This window comes from Triticum aestivum, chromosome 7A (genome assembly GCF_018294505.1).
Source record: "Triticum aestivum cultivar Chinese Spring chromosome 7A, IWGSC CS RefSeq v2.1, whole genome shotgun sequence".
NCBI classification, from domain to species: domain Eukaryota; kingdom Viridiplantae; phylum Streptophyta; class Magnoliopsida; order Poales; family Poaceae; genus Triticum; species Triticum aestivum.
The window spans coordinates 435,651,239-435,666,152 of NC_057812.1; the positions used below are offsets into that span (position 1 = coordinate 435,651,239).

General features: G+C 44.5%; 1 long non-coding RNA gene across 1 annotated transcript; it reads left to right on the forward strand.

The window, feature by feature from the left end:
- The first annotated feature begins 718 nt into the window (after positions 1–718).
- LOC123147413 (uncharacterized) lies at positions 719–13,976 on the forward strand. The gene is made up of 6 exons (XR_006473182.1): positions 719–1,066; positions 10,923–10,978; positions 11,080–11,184; positions 12,776–12,921; positions 13,039–13,164; positions 13,696–13,976. It is a non-coding gene; the product is annotated as an uncharacterized lncRNA (long non-coding RNA).
- Positions 13,977–14,914: the final 938 nt, after the last annotated feature.

Consider the following 14,914-nt stretch of genomic DNA (forward strand, 5'->3'; position numbering starts at 1 on the left):
GCGGTTCCGCCGGCGCTGGTTTGGGCGGCTGGAGCAGGAAGATTAGAGACTGAAGAAGCATGATTGCCATTAGATTGACATCTAACGATCTCATTAAAATCTCCTAGAATCACCCATGGATGATTACCCTTATGATACAAATTATGAATATCCTCCCAAGATAAATTGCGATCGCTCCAGTTCGGATGACCATAAAAACCCTGAAACGCCACTGTACGACTTCCTCATTCATAAACAAAATATCAATAAAATTAGCCGAGATATAGTTCAACTCAACTTTATTCACTTTATGATAAAACAAGACAAGGCCCCCGGCCCAACCATCACTCTCCACCACAAACATGGAATCAAAACTAAGGACCCGACGTAGCTCACCGGCTTTACATTATTCAAGTGGGATTCTAAAAGAAAAATTAAGTCTGCCCGAACCCGCTCTTGAAGGTCCAAGAGCTCTCGAACTGCCGTGGTAGATAGCATCCCACGGCAGTTCCAACCAACGCTTTTCATTTGGCCCGGCGGACCTGCTCACCGGAGGCCGCCGATGCACCATCGTCTCCAACTGACTCCTTTCTCTCCTGCACGTACTCTTCTTCTCATCCGTCTCCTTCGCTATGTGGCTAACAACATCATTCACATCTTTTACCGTCTCTACTCTATCCGTACAAACTCTCTTGCTTGAGACATTTACATCATCATACAGTAAGCGCTCAAGACTATCCATGCTATTTTTCTCAAAAGAAAACACTAGATTACTACCCGTCGGACACGCATCGGAAATAGGTCTTCTCTTTTTGCCTATCGTTTTCTCACGGTCTTCCACCGAACGATCAGCACCTCCTTCCTTTCTACCCTTTTCCCCTTTCACCTTCTTGTGTCCCTGCGTAGCAGATTTAGTGGCATTGAAAATAAAAGATGAGCCAGGCTCCCCAAAATCCCCCTTGGCATCTTCCATGCCGGCCGCCGCGACATGCGCTTGTCGTCGCTAGCTCGCCACCGCAATATGCGCTCCTCTTTCTTCTCTCCAAGATCCAGCCGCGTACCACTCCACCACAACAGAACTTAACGGGTGAGCGCTCCACCAGATGTGCTGCATTTATTTCTATTTTTTGTTTCTATTCCCATTGATTTCTTTCTAAAATCCTGTTTAAAGTGACAAAATCTGAAACTGAAATCTGCACATTATGTTCTGTGTATAAATTTCGGTAGTAAACCGAACCGATTTTTCGGTTAACCGAAGTTTCAGTTAGTAGATTTGCAAGCTTATTTCGGTTTCCAGATTTGCTAACCGAATATACAAAATAACCGAACAGTAGAAACTGAAAAAACGCCCAGGCCTAGTAAGTAGCAAGAAACATGAAAACACTGGAGTAGTTGATAACCCCTACACCAGCTGCATTATGATTTACTCTGGAGTATTGTGTTATTTGTTGTTGCTTGCAAATGTTGGATTTGGTGGAACATACATTCCTCGTACCTTTTATTTGCTTAAGCCCATTTTATTCTCGTGTTGAACAATTGCAAGCTTGCAGCATAGCTGAAGCATTGCAATCTACGGAGCTAAAGTATTGTGAAGAAACAAACATCTGAATAAGTGTTCAGGCAAAATATGTGTGGATCCGGAAGGTAGCACGATTCTCAATTCATTCTTCAGAACCTACATTTGAATTCATTAAAGTTTAATTTACTGCATCGTCATGATCTAAAACATAAGAACACATGTTTTTCAATACAGTTTTGAGTGGCATCCTATGTAGGCTAACTTGTGCAAACTGGAAGATACTTCAACATATTTCAGAGGCCTTATTTGGTACAGAAGTAACATTCAACACGACAGTAAATCTTGACATTATTGGTATTACCTGGTTCTACTTGTGGGGCCGATGACTCGGGTTCTTCGACATTAGCAATTCATTTGTCACCTTAGTAATTCAATAACTTTCAGTTTGTCACCTTAGCAATTCAATAATACTCCCTCCGTTCAGAATTACTTGTCTCGGATATGGATGTATCTAGAACTAAAAGATACATCCATATCCAAGACAAGTAATTCCGAACGGAGGGAGTAGTAACTATCACTACAATTAAGAACAAAGAGTATATACTCAGCCCTAGAGAAGTAGCATAGACCAACCTTCTCAACTAATTCTTCTTGCGGGACAGTCTAAATTCCTGGAGCTAAAAAATTGCAGGAAGCGTTAGATGGCAGCACTGTACTTGGGCTCAAGATGCTACTATGGTCACCCTGGAGGACACATAAAAAGGATAAATAAAAAAATTGACTAACCAATAATACATTCATTTGTCTCAAGTATACACATGTGATTCATTGAGCATGTTAATCTGATGCATCCAATAATTAGATAATGGCATGTGGACACCTTCGTGTGTACATTGTATATACCTTGAGCGTCACCAAGGATTTGGATGGCACCGCCGGTAGTGTAGCTCCGGCGATCAGCACTGCCGAGCCTTCCGGTGGCCGCACCAATTACCCTTCCGGATCATTGCCATATTCTGCAAATCGATTGGTTCTACCATACGAACTGCATGCACAGATAGTATAACAAGAATTTCAGATTTAAGCCTGAAAACACACTCTCATACAATTCACTCCCCTATACAGAACAACTTCAGATTTAAGCTTGGGAGGCTAGGACCAAGTATGAAACACAAGGTAATGAATGTTCAACCATACTATTGAGAATAATAATGTAAAAAAAAATTAGGTGTATGTCAATGAGCTCTACACCCAGAGAAGTATCTTGCTGATTGTTTTGACCCTTTTATAGGTCACTGTACATCAAAGCAATAAGCATAAGATGGAGATATTCCTGAGCAATTCTCGGTTGCCCTACGCCTATATATGCTCCAATTTCCTTTGCACTCTTTCTCATATTGTTTTGAAGAAAAGAGCTGGAAAGCAACCACAGGTCCATCCTCTATTGTTGTCGCTCCTCCATTATTTGTGCCGTAGGTTCTAGGTTCATCTGTGCATCCTAACCAGATATGATTGTTCTCAAGAAAATTGTTTTGGCTTGGTAATAGAAGAAGAAAAAGAATGGAGAAGTGCTTGGCTCGGTTGTGGATCTCGGGCTGGTCATGTACTGCTGGCTGGACTGGAGAGGACCTCCACGCTGTCGAGCTCTTACTGGGCTGGTGCTTTCAGTTCGCCATGATCAGAAACCCTATCTGAAAGCCTGCAAAGCGCGTAGGCAGGGCAGGTGGAGGCATACCTAGGTTGCCGCCGTGGCGGACAAAGGAGCAGCCAGAGTGTTGTGCGGCAAAGGAGGCGCAAGCGGCGAGGATCTGGTCGCGGAGCTCGCCGAGGCGCGCGGCAACATCGGGCTCCTTCCAGGATGCCTCGCGCCGCTCCTCTTCGTGCTTGATCCGCATGTAGGACGCCCGCATCCGTAGACGCCATCTGTCGTGGAATTGTCACGGCAGATGTCCTTAGTGTCAGGACTTAGTCGCGAGGCCAACACATCTATGTGGTAGCTTGAGAGGGGTTGAACGGGACGAGAGACGCGATGTTTTACCCAGGTTCGGCCCCTCACGGTGGAGGTAAAAGCCTACATCCTGCTTCATTGATATTGATGATGATGATCACGGTTACAAGAGTGCTCTATCTCGAGAGCTATTGTCTAAACCTAACTTGTCCAACTTGTGGAACTTGTCAATCTTGTCCCCTTTTGGGGAGCCCTGCCCCTCCTTATATATGTTGAAGGGGCGGTTTACATATGGAGTCCTATTAGGATTAGGACTAGTCTATCTCTAATACAAACCGGATACAAGTCCAGGTCTTAACTCCTTGTAGGACAAATATTCCTCATGCCTTTCCTCTTAAACCGGCCCACCGTTAAACGTGAACCGGCCTTCTGGGCCTTGGGCCTTGTCATCCGTCTGTCTCGCACGCCGGATCACCAGTGAGTCATAATGACCAGGTGGGTTGCTTGTAAACCGCCAGGTCAGGGCGGGTCGCCAGTAACTCGTCAAGTGTCAGCGGGGTCTTCAGATAAACCGCCAAGTCCGGCCGGGGTAACTTTCGGCCGGTTTACACCGCGGGGTATATCCCCGACATTAGCCCCCAAGTTTAGCTTGGATTTATTCATAGTAAACTTATGCTGCAAAATAAACACAAGAACAAATTTGACAGGTTATGCTCCGCGTTAAGAATTTTTGTAAACTGGTACCTGATCATCCTTAAGTCCTTGTTATTTCCTCCTTCTGGGAAATCCAGATCAATAAACCAACTTCATACTCAATTTGCCGACATTGGTTTGTCACCGAGAAATATTGTGAAGAATAAATCCTTTGACTCAGCTCCCAAAGCACCGGTTTAAGAAATATGGGTCTGAAAATACTTATCTGATATTCAGCCGGTTTGAAGATGTAAAACTTGCCAGTTTAATATTACCAAAATGGCCGGTTTATAAATATTGATGGCACCGGGTCATAATTGTTGTCGACACCGGGTCATGTAATTGATCTTCCTGATTTGCTCAAAACTGATAAAATGAAGATGTTCCTCCTTTATATGCATAATACCTGTAGCCCCCAAGTATTAAGAGGAGAACATAGTGATAACTTAAGACTTGCTCCAATAAGTGTTTCAACCTTGAAGAAATCCGATTAGTTCATCTCAATCATATAAACTGAATACTCCATATATGTAGCCCCCAAGTGCCGGGTTGTCATGCTTGCAGCAACCTGGGACTTGTAATTTCCTGATGCTCATAAAAAACTTCAACCAGTGTAGCCCCCAAGGGCCGGGTCATTATGTAAATAATGAGCAGGGACTTTGAAAATATGATCATGTAGACTTTAACAGCAACGTGTAGCCTCCAAGGGCCGGCTCAGTAAGATAATATTGAGTTGGGACTTTATATATACTTCATTGAGAATAACATTATATTATGTAACTCCCATCATGGGGCTTGAACCCATATTCACAAGGTTGAGAGCTTTGTGCTTTACCAACTGAGCAATGGATCCTTCAATAATAGATGAAAACGTGTGTACCTTGAATTGTTGACAGGAGCAATTGGTAGCTCCCAAGTGTCATGGTGCATGCTTGCAGTGACATGAGACTTGCATGTAATCTCGATTTGAATAACGTAGCCCCCAAGTGCCGGGTTGTAAGCCTGCAGCGACTCAGGACTATTCATTCCATTGTAGAATAAATCATATCTATTGATAATATGATAGCCATTACGCTAAAGCGACTTTGAAAACCTTACTCATAATACTAGTTATTGATAACCATAATAAAAATCCAGCCATGTTGGCTATTTGAATAATATACCCAATGATTTATAGGCCATAATTCCAATGGTGCAATCCAAATATATACTGGCAACTTATAGTCCAAAGCCAGGCCAGTTCAATAAACACCGGTGATTTGTAATTATGCTTTATTCAACCTGTTTCTGCATACAACAAGTGTAAAGTATCCTGGCGGTTTACCGCCGGACGGGTCATAACGCCCAACATAGAACCCGGGTTTATAACCAAGGCTGCATTTAAGAATAATCAAATATGAAATATATCATACCTGTGACATTGAATCACATTGTTGGTTTTATCAACTTTTTGTAGTAAAGGTGATAACCCCAATCTTGAGTACTGATAACTCCTTCCATATTGTGCCGGTTTATGATAAAACCGTGCCGGGCTGTGATAAACACCGGTTTACTCCATAATAGGATGGTAACAGAAAATCAAACCGGGCAGATAGTCTCCAGATTAAGATTTGACCGTGTTCCGTCAATTTGTAATTGACAGTTTGGGCCGGTTTAAAACTTTGTCGGTTTAAAAACGCAACAAAAATAAAAGAAACAGTTATCAAGGAAAATATTGAAGCAAAGGCAATGATAAAACCATTTGCAAAAAAGAGGCTTATTTGAGCTGATCAGATGGTGTTACCATGGTCGGACACGACCAAGCTCCCGATAGGTGTAACTATGGTTCAAGTCAGCCAGGTCCCCAAATGAAACCGTGGCATTTATGCCGATCAAGTGGCATGGCAATGGTTCGGGTTCGACCAAGCCCCCAAGTGATTCTGTGGCCTTAGGCCGATCAAGAGGCATGACTGGTTCAGACGTGACCAAGTCCCCAAGTGATCTGGTGGCTCTCGCCTATCAAGACGTATTGCATTTGTTCGGACACGACCAAGCCCCCAAGTGATGTAACATGATGCTTTTGAAAAGCTAACTCAAGGGGTAAACCGGAGGCCGCTTTAGAACAACTCCGTGTAACCACACATGATGTAAAAGAACCGAGACCCCGCTTTATGAAGCAGAAGCCCCCATGTGATCAATAATATGTCAGGCCAGTAAGGCGGGATACCCATGTTTAAACCGCGCATCATGGCAGCAGGTCCTCTTTGGCAATTTTTAACTTTTTGCAAGAGATAAATTCTTCTTGAACCGGGATCTTGAACCGGATATTGAGAGCTTCAAAGCTTTGTGGGAGACATCTTTCCCTTGAACCGGATTTTAAACCGGAATCTTCATTTTTAGCTGGAAATTTTCTGACGGCCTTTAAACTCGAACTTGCGAGAAGTTAATTCCTTTTTGAACCGGAAATTCTTAAACCGGATTTGAGAGCTTCAGAGCTTTGTCAGAGAACAAATTTCCCTTGTACCGGATTGTAAACCGGAATCCTTTTCTGATGACCCGAAACTTCTTCATTGAGCCGGAATTTTGCAACTGTCATATACTTTCTAATCCGGAAATCTTCTGACAGCACAATGTGAATCTGGGACCAGGTTATCTTTCCCTCCAACGTATTGGGGTTCTTGACTTCACTGAAAACCGGCAACGTTTGCTAAGTCATATCATTGTAGCCCCCAAGTCTCAAGGTGACTCGAGGAGTTGGCTTGAGATTCTCCATATTTGACCGTGATATAAACCGGCATAACTTGTATATCATTGGCGTTGATAGCACGATGTGAATCCACAGAAAGTTGAGGTGACTGCGGCGGGTTATAAATGATCCCATACGAGCCATGTCAGCAACTCGGCCAATGGTTCCTTCCAACTGACTTGTTCGAAGTTAACCAAACTATAGTGGCAGTGATTTGTGCGCATGTCCATTGATCCATCCAGTGCAGACGGTGGCTGAATGATAATTTGCCTCCAATTTGTTGGAAGAAAACCGGGCTACCCAAGCTGTGACTTGCTCATACTCAATAAACAGCTCAGGCAAACAGGTGCGGCCTGACGTGTTGATGTAGACCAGGCCATGAGAGACGGACGGAAAATACGTCCGCAGCATCAGAGGCGGCACAGACAGATGAGTCGGTCGCGGCATTGTAAACCGGTGCAGACGGAGAAAATCAGCACCAATGTCGTAAACCGTCACGGACGGGCGAGTTAACCGCGGGCGCGGTCCCGGCAAGCTGATGTAAACCAGACCACCGGGACAGCAACTTGCGCACGTTCATTCACCGGGTGGTTGACACGGATGAAACGCGGGTGCATAGCATTGCTAGTGCGTGCTCCGTGCCCGTAATATAACGTCTCATTTGTAATGAAAAATTGTCCTACGTCAAAAAATATCACATGCCAAAGTAATTGTTTCTTGACAAAAATAATATGTGCTAATAAAATAGGCCTTAAATGGATATCACCTGATTTGTCCACACGGCGGATGATCCGTATTCAGTGTTCGTGAATAATCTCCAGTAGATTCAATAGCAATTTAGCCACTCTCTCGAGACCGCGGCAGCTCACATCAGACTCGCGACGGCTCAGAATAAGGCCTGGCTTTGGAGGCAGAGGCGGCCGATGACTTGCAAGTAGCAGGCGAGTCGAGGAACCCGCGACCGCCCACGGCGGTTCAAAGCAGAAGCAAACAGCGGGTGTCGGAGACTTGCAGGAGAAGTGCGGCGAGGCCGCGCTGCAGCAACTCGGATGGAGGACGGTTTGCGGCAGAGGTGATCACGGCAACAGCTCACCGATGAGGGTAGAAAGGCGGAGGGGCGGACCAGCTCGGAAATTTGATAATTTGAGGCGTACACAACGGTGATTCGGTGCATTGGCAACCCGGCGACGGGCGGCCATGGTGACTCACAACAGACGCGGGCGGTTTAAGACCGGAGCGAAGCACGGCGACGGCGAATCTCAACAGACGCGGGCGGTTCAGGGCCAGCCACGGCGGGCCACGGCTGTGGAAGCGCGTGGCAGCACAGGGGTATCGAACCGGCCGCGGTGAAGGCAGGCGAAGACAACGGGAGCTCGAGGCGAGGCCGCGGTAGTAGCGTGAACCGGTGATGCAAGGTCGATGATGTGGCAATCCATGGCCACGACGGGTTGATAAAAGCGGCTCGATCGTTGAGCTGTGGCCGCTTGTGTAGATACAGAGGCGACTTGTCAAGGCCACGGTTGTCGCGGCGATGAAATTGGCGGGTCACACGGCGCCTGAACAAGGCTGGGAGCGACCCGCCACTGGCTTGGCGCAGGCGGCTTGAGGCCGAGGTGGCCCGAGCGGCGGTTCTGGCAATGAGGCAATGGGGCATCGGGGCTGGCAGGCGCGCTCAACGAGGCGGGTCAATACACACAGCCAGCGGGTCTCTGCATCGGCGGCGAGCTAGCTTGGCAATCTGATAAGTCTCAATCTATGACCCCATCAGTTTCCAGGTTATCTCTGTTTTTCGGGTCGAAGCCGTGTCTATCTTGTTGGCTGAGACCGGCCGGCAATTTGCTTAGGCCGGCTTTGTTTAATCACTCCCATGCTGAAATCACCTGCTGACACTTCTTTGTGTTCCGTGCATCAAAACAAGTGATCAATTCCAATTTCTTCCAGCATTGCCACATCATCCCTTGTTACTTTGTTTAACAAGGAAACCGACGAGGACCCCGGCGATTTGATAAAGTAGATGTTGTCTTTTGCCCGCACGGTGGCCGATGTAGCAAATATCAATTTGTCTTCGGATTCGGTGAATCGCCGGATCATGTTTATCTGTTGCATCGTAACCCTAAATTTCCACTGTTCCTCTGGACTCGAAAACTTACCCTGCCAGATTCGTAGTTGTCCATCAAATTTACCCGCCCGCAGCTCTGCTTAATATTGTTGATCCTTGCAGTTCTTCTTCATCCGTAAACTGCGAGCTTCTCAATCCTAGAGAGGTCCCTTCAAGAACTCAACACCACCGTGCGCAGGCCCCACGGTGGGCGCCAACTGTCGTGGAATTGTCACGGCAGATGTCCTTAGTGTCAGGACTTAGTCGCGAGGCCAACGCATCTATGTGGTAGCTTGAGAGGGGTTGAACGGGACGAGAGACGCGATGTTTTACCCAGGTTCGGCCCCTCATGGTGGAGGTAAAAGCCTACATCCTGCTTCATTGATATTAATGATGATGATCACGGTTACAAGAGTGCTCTATCTCGAGAGCTATTGTCTAAACCTAACTTGTCCAACTTGTGGAACTTGTTAATCTTGTCCCCTTTTGGGGAGCCCCGCCCCTCCTTATATATGTCGAAGGGGCGGTTTACATGTGGAGTCCTATTAGGATTAGGACTAGTCTATCTCTAATACAAACCGGATACAAGTCCAGGTCTTAACTCCTTGTAGGACAAATATTCCTCATGCCTTTCCTTTTAAACCGGCCCACTGTTAAACGTGAACCGGCCTTCTGGGCCTTGGGCCTTGTCATCCATCTGTCCCGCACGCCGGATCACCAGTGAGTCATAATGACCAGGTGGGTTGCTTGTAAACTGCCAGGTCAGGGCAGGTCGCCAGTAACTCGCCAAGTGTCAGCGGGGTCTTCAGATAAACCGCCAAGTCCGGCCGGGTTAACTTCCGGCCGGTTTACACCGCGGGGTATATCCCCGACACCATCTCTCCATTCCTTCACCGCTTGCCACTCCGGTTGCTTCGGGAGGTTGGTTCCTCGCGCCTTGGGTAGCAGAGGAGAGGAGGAGTGGCAGGCGGCGGCGATGGGAATAGGGAGGAGTTGTGTGGCGGCTGGGGGAGAGGTGGGCGCTATGGTTGGAGTTGGAGACGTGATTTTTTTGTTACAACTGATACGATGATGTTTGCTCGGGGGATGACGTCGTGAGCGGATTAGTGGGCATGCGTGGAGACCGTACGATGGTGGCAGACTGGCAGAACATTTAATCTCATCCATTCGTTTCAATGGCAGACCATCAAAGTAATACGGGATCTTAGATACAATTAAGTGGGTTAGATCTGATATATCCGTATCTAGACAAATCTAAGACAAGAATTTTGGGACGGAGGGAGTAGTAGTATAGATATAGATATAGATATCTTTCCTTAATAATAAAGCACGGATTGACTCCGTGGGTTCACCATCACAATACGCTTTTTTCTCATGTCATAATACGCTTTTACGATTTGTAGAGACAAAATCGCAATATAAACGAGGTGGTATTATTAGGAAAAGAGAGAACCCGCAGTCCTAGCCCAACTCTTGCTGAACTGTCGGGCATCTTCCTGCGCGGTCTGGCCTGGGCCAGCGCGCTTCCCTGGGCTGAGCTGGGCCAGCTACGCATCTTCCTGCGCGGTCTGGCCTGGGCTGGCGCACTTCCCTAGCCAAGCTCGCCAGCTACACATCCTTTTTTCAGTGAAAGGCAACAATCAGCAAAAAGTTAATAGAGCTCGTATGGGATTCGAACGCTGGACCATCCCACTCAAATATAAGGGCGCAACCAGCTGGGAAAGCACACACTTTTGGTTCATAACATGGTTTGCTTTCCAATAGTCCATCTTTATTATTTTTACCAAATTCTACTAATTTATATACCTTCACAAGTTGCCTATCAACAAGCCTTGAGAAGCAAGAAATAAGGGATCAAATAAATCAACTCCAGAAATTGAGTGGTCAATGCACGACTGCTGATTGGCTGGCTAATTATTGTAAATGGTATCTTAAGGAATTAAGTCAGCGTTGCATGCAGGATTAGCGGGAAGGAAGGACAAATGGAACCCCAGCCATGCATGCATGCGAGCTCCGGTGAGAGATCAATTCCGCCCATTAAATTATGTTGCTCCCATGAGATTTTTTCTTCTAAAATCCCAAATGGATTTTCTAAATTTTACGTGAATGAACCCCAGACGGATTTGTGGGCGATATGTTTGAATCTCCAAGAAGCTTCAACGAGGGGCGCTGGTGCATGCGTTCGGGTTGAATCTCCAAGAAGCTTCACCGACTTCCCATTGGTAAGTCCAATTTATTTTGTGTTTCAACCTTCTTCCTATAGCACTTGTGCTTGATAATGATGTTGTACACAAAATGGCTTATGAGATATCTGGATAATGTGTATACAAATGATTTTTGGTTAATAATTTGTATGATTCATTTGGCAAAAAAATATTCTTGTTCTTTGTGGAGCTTTATACAGCAGTTCTGTCATCATAGCCTTTTCAAGTCTGTACATCTACATGGAAAGGTTCGCCTACAAACTAGGGTTCACTTGGGTTAAAAAAAGTATATTTTACACACACAAAATGCTTGAAGTTCAATTACTGATTCTTAGTAAGTACACTCTATTTTGGGGAGTGCACATCTTGCTTAGAAAACATGGGTAAGTTCATGAAGAGAAAAATCATACGTTGAAAATCTAGGAAAGCGGTAATCCATAGGCCCATGCCACAGTGCCGATGCATACATGCCTGCTTCTACCCGCAGTTTTACTAGTTGTTTGTTGAACATTCCATGGAATGTTTTTAGATGCTAAGTGCCAGTGCCACGGTTGATGGTGGTATACATAAAAAACAATGCATTGTGGCAGTGTAGCTGAACTAGAGCATCGAAGGCTAATTAATTGTAGTTTCTTGTTGCACAATAACAGTTTGTGTGCACCATGTGTGTAAGAATGTTGTTGCTGGATGGCCAAAAAAACAGAGCTTAATTAGTCTCGACAATACAATGGTTGGCTGGAGATTTCTTTTTACTTGTCCAGAGAAAATTATATCTATACTATGTGTATCAGTTTATGATATAATTTTCATCAATTCATAATTCTATCTTCTTATGATATATAAAAATATACTAGTTTGGATCTTCATTAGTTTCTCAGTCTTCAGTCTCATTTTCTTCTTCAGTACGTCTTGTCCCTATGTCATTCTCAGTAATTGTTTAGTATTAGCTATTCTGGTTATCATTCAGAGATAAGAGGTGAGTGTTTGGTGTTTCACTCCATCTAGCGGGGAGGCGCCTCGGCCGCTGTCCGATGGACCGTCTGGTCTGCCGCCTTCTCCGTCCGATGGGCAGCAAACCTCTTGGCTGCTCTGCGGTGGTTCCTCTTGTCGTCCCTCCGCATGGCCGTATTGTGCTGATGCTGCTGCAGCTGCTGCATATTTGCGCTGGGCTTGCAGTTTCCTCATTGCACTGCTTGATTTCTTATGTGATGCCGCAGACAGAAAGTTTCTGAGTACGTGATGCATCGATGGACGCACCCCAAGCGGCCAAACACGACGTGTTTTGTCCTGTGCGCAGAAGCTTTGGAGGCGATGTGTTGCCCTTAGTACTTTCTCGACAAATCCAGCAGTGTTGTTTCATATAGAACTTGAAATTACCTATCTGCCATGGGGATGTACTGCCCTCAGCCCTCTCTCAGCAAAACTAGCAGTGCAGGTTCTCTGGTATACATCTTAATAAGTTTTAACATGTACATCTTTTCAGTACAAATTTTTAAGAAGTTTCTTTCTGAACTTCTCACAATTAATATACATGAACTTGATTATCTTTTTAACATGTACTAATATCAGCTTCGTTGGATTTTTGTGCGTGTGTTTGTAACACAATCAGTTCAGATCTCGAGAGACCGTAAGTTCAATTACCACTGAGCATCCAAAATGGATACAAGATCAGAACATGGACAATCACCATGCGAGTAAACCCTTTTTGTTCCTTGTGAAGTATTACCTTTCAATTATTGAAACATCAAGTTTCTTGTAAGTAACTGTTAGTACTAATGCAATCATCTAATCTTTTTTCTTATGTCATTAGCAACTATTTTTTTGCTTCAGTCATACATAAGTATCTTGATTCTTGTTTACCTCTTATTGCAGGATGATTCCATTCTCTGCAATTTCCATTAGACAAGTGGGCTAGGTCCAAAGATCGGGGAACAATATGGCGCTCTATTTGAGGAAGAGGAATTGAATAGACACAAAGAGTGTATATTTACTTTTCTTGTAAGTAAACCTGCCGCCGATCCTCCACTGCTCCATTAATGCTCCCCTAGCATGTGCAAGTCCCCTTGTTATACTCTTTATTTATTTCTGTACCATTAGCAATGTAAGCACCAAAATTAGGCTTCCAGTTTGCTAAGTTGCTTTAGTACCAGTATCAAAATGTATATGTTATAGCAGTTCCATTTGTTAATTGCTATTGCAGATTCAGTAAATGCTGCCTAATTTGTCTTCTTAGTGTAGTTTTATTGTGAAGATTTTTTAATGCACACCGAAACCAGATGTCTACTGCTACATGCGCATCATATGCATATTTTTCCATCGAGAAACCTCATCATATGTATTTGTCTTCTAACTTTAGATTTTGATAATGCGAAGTTATATACGTGTACACATTTCTAATTTCTATTGCTATTAGTTCAAATGATCAATTGATATAAGTTCCCATGATATTGTCCCATCAGTTCAAGTGATCATTGTTGTCTTTGTTTAAGCTGTTCAAGTACAAAATTAGTAGCATTGATCTTTGTGCAGCGATCAGGACGTTCAGCTCTGCCTCCGCAAGCCGTTCACCCCTGCCACAGGAGGCCGTTCGACGATGCAGCGCTATCATGTTGTGTTTTTTCAGTACATGTTTTGTGTGCTTTTCAGTTCACCTACTTGATGATTCTATGTCCAATTTCCCCCCCGTTTATGTGTTCTTCCTATAGTAAACTAGGTGTTTGTGTTGTGCCTTAATAAGCATTACCTTGTATGGATCAAAACTACCATATGTTCTTGTAAATGAAGCTCTGCTTCTGTTTTGTTTGAAGTTATTTGATACGTCTCCGTCGTATTTACTTTTTCAAACACTTTTGCCCGTGTTTTGGACTCTTAACTTGTATGATTTGGATTTTTTTTTCAAATCTATGACGCATTTTATAGCAAATTCGAAAACTATAGCAAAGAATAGAGAAAAATCAAAATTAGCACCCCGTCGGCCACGCGTGGCCGAAAAGGGTGTTTTCGGCCTCCTTTGGCCGAAATGGACTTTTCGGCCTTGCCTTGGCCGAAAAGGTGCGTACTTGGGCCGAAAAGACCTTTTTGGTCAGAGTAGGCCGAAAAGTCCTTTGGGCCCACCTTTTTATGTTAATGGTTGACCGAAGTAGCATGGCTTCACTCTTCAGCTTACGTTAGGCCGAAGCGATTTTTTTTAAAAAAAATTGGTATATAAATACTATGAAACCATTGCCCATCTTAGACATTGAAAAAAAAATATTTTCGCGCAACCCTTTTCCCTCAATATTTTCCCGCCACCCGTTTCCCGCCAACTCCTTCCCGTCATATGTTCCCGCCAACCCTTTCCCGCCATACCACAGAATACCATTAAATAAATTCTTCATATTTAAAAAAATCATGTTTCTCAAAATCTTTTCCCTTTTTTAAATGTATATAAAAAATTTAATTTTTTTATATAAATACATTAGCCAGATGCTATCCTATTTGGCTGGTAACACATATACCGAGCGTGAGGTCAGGTTTTTGACTCCATCGCTTGCGCTTTTATCCCATTTTTTTAAATATGAAGAATTTATTTAATGGTATACTGTGGTATGGTGGGAAAGGGTTGGCGGGAAACGGGTGGCAGGAACATATGGCGAGAAGGGGTTGGCCGAAAACGGATGGCGGGAAAGAGTTGACGGGGAAATATTGAGGGGAAAGGGTTGCGCGATTTTTTTTCAGTGTCTAAGATGGACAATGGTTGCACAGTATT